The sequence below is a fragment of the Lissotriton vulgaris genome, chromosome 5, assembly GCF_964263255.1.
Source record: "Lissotriton vulgaris chromosome 5, aLisVul1.2, whole genome shotgun sequence".
In the NCBI taxonomy this organism is placed as follows: domain Eukaryota; kingdom Metazoa; phylum Chordata; class Amphibia; order Caudata; family Salamandridae; genus Lissotriton; species Lissotriton vulgaris.
The window spans coordinates 114,958,107-114,968,345 of NC_141693.1; the positions used below are offsets into that span (position 1 = coordinate 114,958,107).

General features: G+C 42.8%; 1 protein-coding gene across 1 annotated transcript in view; it reads right to left on the minus strand.

The window, feature by feature from the left end:
* INPP5E (inositol polyphosphate-5-phosphatase E) overlaps nt 1-7,815 on the minus strand; it is a 323,326-nt gene extending 315,511 nt beyond the window's left edge. The window contains exon 1 of the mRNA XM_086921027.1: nt 7,681-7,815. The gene's annotated coding sequence lies outside the window, so the exon portion shown is untranslated. The remainder of the gene's footprint in view (nt 1-7,680) is intronic.
* Nucleotides 7,816-10,239: the final 2,424 nt, after the last annotated feature.

Below are 10,239 nucleotides of genomic sequence, written 5' to 3' on the forward strand. Positions count from 1 at the left end.
ACGTATCAGCTGCATTTAGGCTCAACTTCCTCCAATTAGTCAGAATTGGGCACCCTCATGCTCCCGTATTTTGTCACAACTGGGAACATACAAATTAGAGTTCTCTACGACTGATTGTGTCTACCCTTCTATTCCAATGTAATTGAACTTAAAAGCATATGAAGCGGTTGTTTGCAGCTATGGGAGTACCAGAGGACTATGTTTGTTCGAAATTAAAATACACTATATCAAACAAAATTTGAAGCACTCAAATGGTATTGTGTATTCCGCTATCTAGACCACCAAAGCGATTCGTCAGACACCAGCGTGATCTTAGAAACGAATGCACTATATATTGTTTATGCATATTTTGTTCATTCAATTAAAGTTGCTGCAGCTTGCGTTGCAACCTACAGCTGCCTTCACAGCTAAATCTTTCAAGCTTCTGTTTTATTGCTACAAATGTTTACCAAACGGTTTATTTCGAGTGTGGACTATTACAGAATAAAAATCTGTTAACCAACATTTACAAAATACCAATGCGCCCTAAATTGATAAAAATGTTGACTGTATCAGAGGGTGCATTCTGTTTCAGTACTCAAAAGTTCGCTTTTCAGAACTAGAACACAAATAAGGAACCTGCTTTTCTCTTATAAGGCGCTAAACAACACACGTGTCTGGTTTATAAGCGTGGTTCTCGCTATTACCCAATTTAAGAAATTGTTGGATATCTCGGGAGCGAGTAAATTACGTCAGACAGTCTATTTTTTTGGTGGGGGGGAGGATTACCCACTAACTGCAACACCCTCTTAAAGAAAAAGAAGACAAGTTAAAACAAGCCAAGTTCGCTTAATACCGGTTTTCCCAGAAGGAAGAAATGCAGAAGTCATTATCAGAGGCACGTTCGGGGATGCGATGAGCAGACAGAAAGGTAATGGAAAAATATTAGTCCTGGGAAACCAATAGGAGGAGCAATTAAAAAGAGACGGAAAAATAAACAGATGGGACGCTCAGAACCACTAGTCAGCAACAACAGGCACAGCATTTACTAAGTATCAGTTGCACGAGGACAGACACAGAAATTGTTGAGATACAGTTGAAAGTTCATTCTATGTTTGTAAATACTGGGCTGTCTGGGTAAGCATTCCTCTTTCTACAGTACCTTTTGCGACACCCAACAGCTTGTAGTCCACAAATATGTGCCAAGACTGTGCAACAAGCCAGAGTTATTGCTACACCGCTAAATCTGAAAACCTCTCCACAGGAGTTAGCGTATGTGTATATTGTTTGGTAGATAATTAAGATGTATAGCGCAACCTGTATACAGTGTTTCCTTTAGTTGATGGGGAGAATCGAGTGTGTGATTTTTATGTTTTTTGAAGGTACCACATTGATTGCACTGGAGTTTTAAATCTTTCCTTGCTTTGGCCACTATCTTTTATCACAGTTGTCATTGATGAGGGAAGGAAGTGCAGAAGTAAAATGACTTTTCTATACTTTGACGATCAGGGTTTCTTGCCCTTGCAGTGTTAAAGGAATGTAGCATTTCCCTGCCCTTGTCTGTGCATGGTCCTATCCAGCAACTGTCCTATGCAATTTGGATGCTTTGTCAGATTAATGTTATGTTATGTCATATATGAATTTGTATCACGCACTGCTACTCAAGAGTGTCCTGGCGCGTTGGGAGAACACTGACATCGCAGACGGGGCGGCTACGCAGCTTGTTTGAAAAGATATGTTTTCAAAAGTTTTTTGACGGTGGTTAGTTCCTTCGTGTGTCTTAGCGCATTCGGCAGAGCATTCCACATGGTAGACGCTTTTACCACCAGGGACTGACCTCCCAGGCGTGCTCTCCGGAACTTGGGGATTACCAGCCGCCTTTGCGTAGCAGATCGCAGGTTGCGGATCGGGAGGTAGAATGCAAATCTAACACTCAGGTAGGAGGGGCAGGAACCATGTAGGGCTTTATGGGCTAGGACCAAGGCTTTAAAGCGCCCTCGTTGAACAACCGGGTGCCAGTGCAGGTTGTCCAGCTGCTTGCGGACACTTAGGAGTCGATTCCGATTCGGGAAAAACCGCTCCGAATAGCCGTTCGGAGCGTTTTTCCCATACGAATCGTACCCTGCAACGTCCCCCGAACGTACGACGAAGTAAGATTTGTACCAGGAGCCGTACTCCGTACGAGTCGTACAAGACACCGTACGACTAATCGCCGTACGATTCTCCCTCGGAACCCACTGTACGCGACATCTGTACGGTTCGCGGCTGGTTTTTACGACCCAGCAAGTACGATACGTGTCGGGTACGCACCGTACGACCTTTTTTCTACGGGAGCTGAAAACAGCCATAAAAGCAGAGTTTGTGCCGAAACAGGTACGGAACGGCCCCCCCGGGTACGGTGCGTACCCCCCATGATCGCAGGGGTACGCACCGTACCACTGCGATCATGGGGTGTACGAGCCGTACCCTATGTACGATCGGTGTACGAGCCATACCCCCATTGTACGATGGGGGTACGGCTCGTACACCGATCGTACAATGGGGGTACGGCTCGTACACCCCATGATCGCAGGGGTACGGTGCGTACCCCTGCGATCATGGGGTGTACGGACCGTACGGTGTGTATGTGTTTGTGTGCTTTTCCGTACGACTCGCGCTTACCCGACGTGGACCGTACGAATTGCGTTCTCATACCCCGGTCCGGATCGTACTCGTCGGGTCGTACGGCATGTGTACGAGTCGTACGGTTCACGGTTTCAGCCTTGCAATACGCACGGATCGCGACGATTCGGACGGATTCACGGAATACGGATCGTACTTCGCGATTCGTACGGACGGGTACGATTCGTACGGAGAGGGCTCCGGATACACATCGTACGGACGTTTTTTTTCCCGAATCGGAATCGACCCCTTAGTCTCCTCTGGATGTCAAAGAGGAGCCTAACCGCAGCGTTCTGCACAACCTGTAATTTCCCCAAGAGAAATCCAGGAGTGCCAATGTAGAGGGCATTAGCGTAGTTATGGCGCGAGAGTATGAGCACCCTGGCCACCACCTCCTTAGCTGCGCGGGGAAGAAAGGGGAAGAACTTCCTGAGGGCTAAGTGTACCAAAGCATGCTCCTGAGAGTCGCGTGATCTGTTCGCGAAAATTCAGGTCAGCTCCGAACCAAATCCCCAGGTTCTTGGCTACACCACAGTCCCCCTTAGGACTCGGAAACCCCTTGGGCCAGAAGGATTCCCTGAATGCCACCGGGAATTGGCCATATAGGAGTACTTCGGATTTGTCCTCGTAGCATTTCAGGCTTGCCTGGGCCAGCCAGGCAAATACCGCAGATAAGCAGCGCTGAGCCTCATCCATCTGGAGGTCATCACCCTTCCAGGTGAAGAGGAGCTGGGTGTCATCGGCATAGGCCTTAATTTTGGAACCCATCCTTTCCACCAGATAGATGAGGGGGGTCAGATATACGTTGAAAAGCAGGGGGCTCAACGTCAACCCCTGCGGGACCCCTGTGGCCACTTCACTACCGGTTGAATAGAAGGGGGGCATCCACACCTGTTGGGAGCGGTCTTCCAAAAATGCCTTGACCCAGGCTAAGGCTATGTCTGTAATACCAATATCCGACAGCCTGGCGAGAAGCTGGAGGTGGGGTACCGTGTCAAACGCGGCAGAAAGATCCAACAGGATCAATGCCGAAATATATGCAGAAAAAATCCCTTAATAAATCGCATATGATTACTTACATTGAAACCTCGTTATTACTCTATCTGGATGCATACTAAATTATCTATAATTTAAAATATAAATTCCTTTAACACTGCAAGGGCAAGAAACCCTGATCGTCAAAGTAGAGAAAAGTTGTTTTACTTCTGCACTTCCTTCCCTCATCAATGACAACTGTGATAAAAGATAATGGCCAAAGCAAGGAAAGATTTTAAACTCCAGTGCAATCAATGTGGTACCTTCCAAAAACTTCAAAATCACACACTCGATTCTGCCTATCAACTAAAGGAAACACTGTATACAGGGGGCGCTATACATCTTAATTATGAGCCACAGTTGAATAACTGTAGATAGCGAGGGCCAATGCTTGCGCTACATGGGATCAGCAGAGATCTAGTTGATTAGTACTAGAAGCCAAGTCTTTTTTTCTATACATGGCCTCTGGTATAATTTCTTCATTCAACATCCTTGATAGTACTATGAAAATGATGTGCTACCAGGTCTTACAACTGATGTGCTATTACGGAGTTCTCTTGTTTTAGCGGTCTCCATTTTGGGTATTGCACTGTATACATGCCATGCTGTAATTTCCCTCATTAGGTGGAAACACCTGAGACCTACAGAACACAGAGTATGGAAACATAAACCTGAAATTTAATACTGCAGGCGTCACTAAAGAAAAAGGGGATTTATGGCAAAATAGTTGCAACAAAAATGTTGCCAAAAAATAGAGGACACAAATATCGACTTTACATGCTTTGTATGTAAACTCAAAAATATCGACAATAAAAATATAGAAAACCACAATTTTTGTTAAAAATAGATAGGAATCACGATTTTTAACTGTTGCACGCTCTATTAACTTTAAAACATATATTAAGTTTAAAAATAGTCTTTTTATTTAAATCTTATATTCTGTAAAGCCAATTTGTAGCATCTGAACAAAAAAAAATATACTTTAAAATAATTGCAAAAAACAGGTGTAATATTTCATAAAAATAATATTCATATTTAAACAGGTCCTCGGGCCTGCTCCTCCTGCGACAGTTTTCCTGTCCAATTTGCCCGTAGTTTGCTACCCTTTGCTGCCTGTCTACCTACTGCCCTCTGTTGTGCCTCCTCTGCTCGTTTCTTGCTCTGTTTTTCCTTTTCTGCTCCCATCTGTTTTGCCTTTCTGCTCATTTTTATGCCCTCTGTTTTGCCTTTTTCTTCTTGCTATTTTCTGCTCTCTGTTTTCCTTTTTCTGCTAGTTTTTTCCCTCTTTCTGCCGTTCCCTTAAAACCTGTCGCAGGGAGAGCTGGCACGACAGAGATCTCTCACAACCCAGCACCCAGATATCTCCGGGGGGGGGGGGGGGGGGGGGGGGGGGTGGAACAGGGCCGCACTCTACACTTGCTGATTGATTATAATTACAAACACTTGATACAAAAAAAGTTAACAAAATAAAACAAGGGTAAAATAAGTTTATGAAAAGCACAATAAGAAATAAATAATAAAAAAGCAAGTTTACAGAGCTCCGAATAACATTTCCCTATCCTAAATAAAATATAAATGACATGTAAATAAAATTACTATACCGCAAACATAAAAACATATTTAATTATACAATTTATATGAATTATTAAAAACATGGAACATATATTTAGAAACAAATACAAGTGTAATAAATTAAAAAGTAGCTTTAAAAAAATACTTCCCATCCTAAAATTCCAACAACCACAAAAAACTATTTATTTAAATACCAGAAAAAATAACAGCATGTATTATTTGAAAAACACTACAAAAATACAAAAAAACCTTAAGCATAATGTAATGCCCAAATTATTTTTTTTTAAATTAATAATTAACATGTATCTAATTAACCAATACAAATTTGTTACCATAGTTTTAAAAGCATCTACTAAATAAAATAAATATTTACATAACTATTTATCTAATTAACAAACTAAAACTCATAAAAAGTATTAACAATTAAAAAATAGATATATAAAACACCCCGCCCTATTCCTCTATATACCCAACAAAAAAACTAACTTGACATAAAAAGAAATCTTAAACAGATTAAAATATCTAAAGAAAACAAAGAGCACCCTAAAAATAATTACAAAGCATTAAAATATTAACAACTTATACCACAAAACGTAGAACATTCAACTAAGTAGTAAAACAACAATACTCGGTATAACTATGTTAAAAAAATATATAAAAAGCTTAAAAAAGCAATATTCTAACTTACTATTTATGGTTTTGACAATATGATATCTGTGTCTCACGATATTTCTGAAACTATATTTTACATGCAAGAGGTTCATCTATTTGACACTTGCACATATAACACGGGGTCAAGTAATAAGTGAAGAAATTCTTCAAAGTCGATATGGGAGAAAAAAAAGCACAGAATAAAAGTTACGTTTTTTTAAACATGATCTTTTCATTACACTATTGAGTGGTCCTAAGAACAAATAAACAAACTTAGGTTAGCAACCTTTTCAACAAAATAGATGAGGCACAATACATTTTCAAAATAGGGGTGGAACTTGAAAAATGCCATTGCCGGCCTCATTAATGCAGTGAGATGCCAGGTGCTGACTTTTTTCAAGACAATTAAAGTCTAAAGTCTGACAAAGTAGCGCCTTAGGATGCATAACACACGCTTTCAGAAGCAGAGTTGAGACTGTCAGCATATATAAAGCACCTAGTAGATCACTTAAGGTCATACTGACATCCAGTGAGTCTTACAGCATATTAGGAGCTACTTAACACTATAATCACCAACCAATACATATGTAACTGCTTCTAAGAACAATTGATATTTTTTTGTACTTGTTCTCTTATTACTCCACTAAACTATAGCACAGCAGTTATCAGAGATTGTTCTTTAATTGGAATTACTTGACCTGAAGTGGACGCGAGTATACTATGTAGATAGTTCTCAATACTGCCTTGGTGAGTATTGCCGTTAAATTTAGGAAAGTGACAGCTGAGAGCCAGCTTCTGAATAGCATGCATGGCAGTCGAATTACTGCATATAAAAGGTAGGATTATTCAATAAGGTGATTGTGCAATAGGCCATTTCTTTAAGTTTTACAAATGGACTTAACAATACACATTTAATTAGACGACCCCTCTAAAAGGATTTAGAATGGACACATACTCTGTGACCTCTTGCTGGTGCCTTGGCCCCTCACACAGCTGTCATACGAGGCACCTTCAGACAGTTCTACTTTTTTTATGCATCAGTTTGCATCTGGCTCGGGACCAGGTTTCAATTATCTCATGATTGATATGGAAATAAAACAGCAAGCATGCAAAGCGGGGGATACCTTACAAAAAGTAGGATTCACTGCCTGATCGGGTCACACATGAAAATTGCCCACTGTGAAGCCATGCCCTTGCCAGAGTCCTCCTTTGCACATTTGACAACGTCACAACACATGTGTAACTGACATTACCCCACCCCCTTGCTTACTCGTGGTCATCATCGTCATTTTAATCTCGCTGCCATAGAGCCACTCCCCCAATACACAAAGCTGCACTATCGCAAACTATCAGTCCTGATATCACGTGTATAACACCCAACTTTATTGAGAAACAAATCCATTTTCTAGCCAAAAGCTTTAATGGTGTTTTTCATTTTTCCCCACCTTTTCTTCTTAAAACAGAGGCACGGTAATAGCAAAAGGGCATAATAAATGTTCATGTATCTATCTCAAATTGTCTTTTTGAGTACTCCCAGCTGTTGGCACGCATGTTACCATATAGTGAACGCAAAGTCAGGTGCCATTTAGCCTCATCAGTCAGAACACTCGCCACCAATCCTCCTCTCCATACTCCAGTTTCCCCTTCGTTTTCTCGTACCCCTGTACTTCACTCCCTTCCGGTTTCCGCCCCCTGGGGGTATCCACGGGCATGTCCTGTCAGTTGTCCCTTCCTTATCCAGGGCATTCTTTCATTCCACAGCGCCCCTCCGCACCCACTCACCGCCTGGCACGCGTGGTTCGGCTGCACTCTGAAGTCGGTTCTCCACACAGCTAACATGCCAGTCCCTAGAACCTGTGCCTGGCCTGTACTGCCTACACAAGCCTCCCTCCTCGGCTGGGTCACTCCTTTGTTCCCTAGTAACGGGCCGGCAGTGACAACAGGCGGCCAACAAGGCTAGAACCAGCGGCCAGAACGCTTCTCAGAGGTGACAGTGTGGAGCAGCGCCCCCGGCGGAGGGGAAGAAACACAGCCACTGGTCCGTACCTGAAAGACTTTTACGCCCCACATGCGCTTCCGGGAAGCATATAAGAACGGGGAGACTCCGAAGGCTACAACAACCCGTCCGCAGGTTCGAAGCTTCAGGCCGTTATTTTACGTCTCCATTTTAGTCATTTGCAAAAAATAGCTTTTACGGTAGTTGTATTTTCAGACCTCCTCACCGCCGTGGTCGATGGGGGGCGGGGGCGGGGAGAGGAGAGTGGGGAGTAGGGGCACTGTGGGCGGAGAATCAGAGGACGAGAATAACCCCGAGGATTGGGTCAATGGGCGGAGTCAGAGGTGTGGCCAGATGAGCAAGACATCACAATTCTAAATAATAAATTGTTTGTTGCTCGAACGGATTAAAAATTACTAAAAAACGTGGCTTGTGTTGCTGCAAAGTGGGCGGCCCTTTGCAAAGGTTGACTGATTGTCTCTCTCACTGCTGCATTGTCTTTCTCACTGCTGCATTTTTATGTTCCAGTGGTACTATTAAGACAAAATATTTGCAGAAACAGCCAGCATGTGTAAACATTTCAAAATAATAAAGTATCAGAAAATAATGTTTGTTGGTGCCTTCCAATGATTACCTGGCTCTGCCGCAGATACCCTCACTACCACCCTCTAATAGTGCCCTTCAGGTCTCTATAACCACGCTCTCTCTCATGCATTTAATATGATTTACAGTGCCACTCATACCAGTGTAGGGTGTCCGAGCACTTTACATCACACACATTACACTGAGACAATCAATTATATGTGTGTAAATCACTGTATAGGAAATGTTACATAAGACAAAGGACCACAAGGTGCAGGAGTAACAAGACAACTAGTAGGCAGTACAGTTTAAAAGTGATTGGTCTGGAGAAACACAAACGCAGAATTTAAAGCGTAATACCATGGTTGGGGGTTCTCTCTAATAATCAGAATGGATTTATATCGAAATGAACACTTTTTGCAACATTAGGATAATAAAAGACTGGAGGAAAAACGTAACGCTCTAATTTATACCTGGCAGTTTGCATGCAGTCTTAGAGGACAGTTAATAGCTCACTGTTCTATGTTAGGAATTTAACTTATACACTGCTAGTAACATAAGGATCTCTCGGACAAAAGCAGTAACCCACTATTTACATTATGTGCGCTTTTTTATCAGCATGGCACATGTTCTTTGTAGCAGGACCATTAACACTCTGCGCTACCTTTCCATGAGTCAAAACGTCCACTAGAGCAAACTGATCTCTCTCTAGTAAGAACATTAATCACCGGAGTTATCATGAAATTTTTATTGTTGCCAAAAGATGCTGGAGGTCAGGAAGGAGACAGCAAGTGCTTTTAAAACCATAATATACTTGCCAGCACGGTGGCCCCACCCGAAGTTAGCGCCCGTTGCGGTCACACCGTTCACACTGCCCTAGAGCCGGCCCTTCTCAAGGGTCCTGTGACCTCAGTGGCAGAGTCACCGTTGCTCTATTGAGTGCTGCTTCATATTGCTGGCCGCAAGACTGGAGGTGAACTTCAGTATGGATTTTGGTGGACAGGCCTTCAAGGTTAACCCACACTTGCCTCCACTAGGGTCTACCTGCTAGTAAGACGCCATGTCTTCTAAGGTCTAGTGGGTCTTTTAAGGTCTAGCATGGGAATGTGCTCCCTCAGGAGAAGGATATGGGGACTGGTCATTAAGGCTGAACCAGGATCCCCTGTTCCAAATTTGGCAGCTCTGAACATAGTGCCACATCCTCACCCCCACTAAACACCATATTGCCCCACTGAGAGAAACGCGCACTGCCTTCAACTACAACCTAATTGTGCCTGCTATAAACACCTGGATGTGATTCAATTCAAATTATGCACTAGACAAGAGTAATATGCTGCCTAAAAAAACAGTAACATCCTGGAAAAAGCAAACACTCATAGGGAATGCAAGATGACGTAAAGCATGTGAAATGTAAGCAGGAACAACATTGTTACCTGATCACTTTTACACTCACTATTCAGAAATCAGTGAGTGATTTTGCCTGAAAAGTTAAGGACATGACTACAGAGCCCAGAAAGCACCAGTTTCAATGCCCATTGCTTGTATTTATTTATTTATTTGAGTAGCTTATAGAGCTCACGGCTACCCCCGAAGGGGTGTCCAGCGCTAGGACGGAAGGCTCAGTAAAGTAGAGAGAAAAGATCAAGACTAAGTTCAAGACTAAGTTCAGGACCTGGAGAACAGCCACATTTTTAATTTACTGCGAAAAAGGGATTCAGACGGACTGAACCTAAGATCAAGTGGGAGGCTGTTCCAGAGTTTGG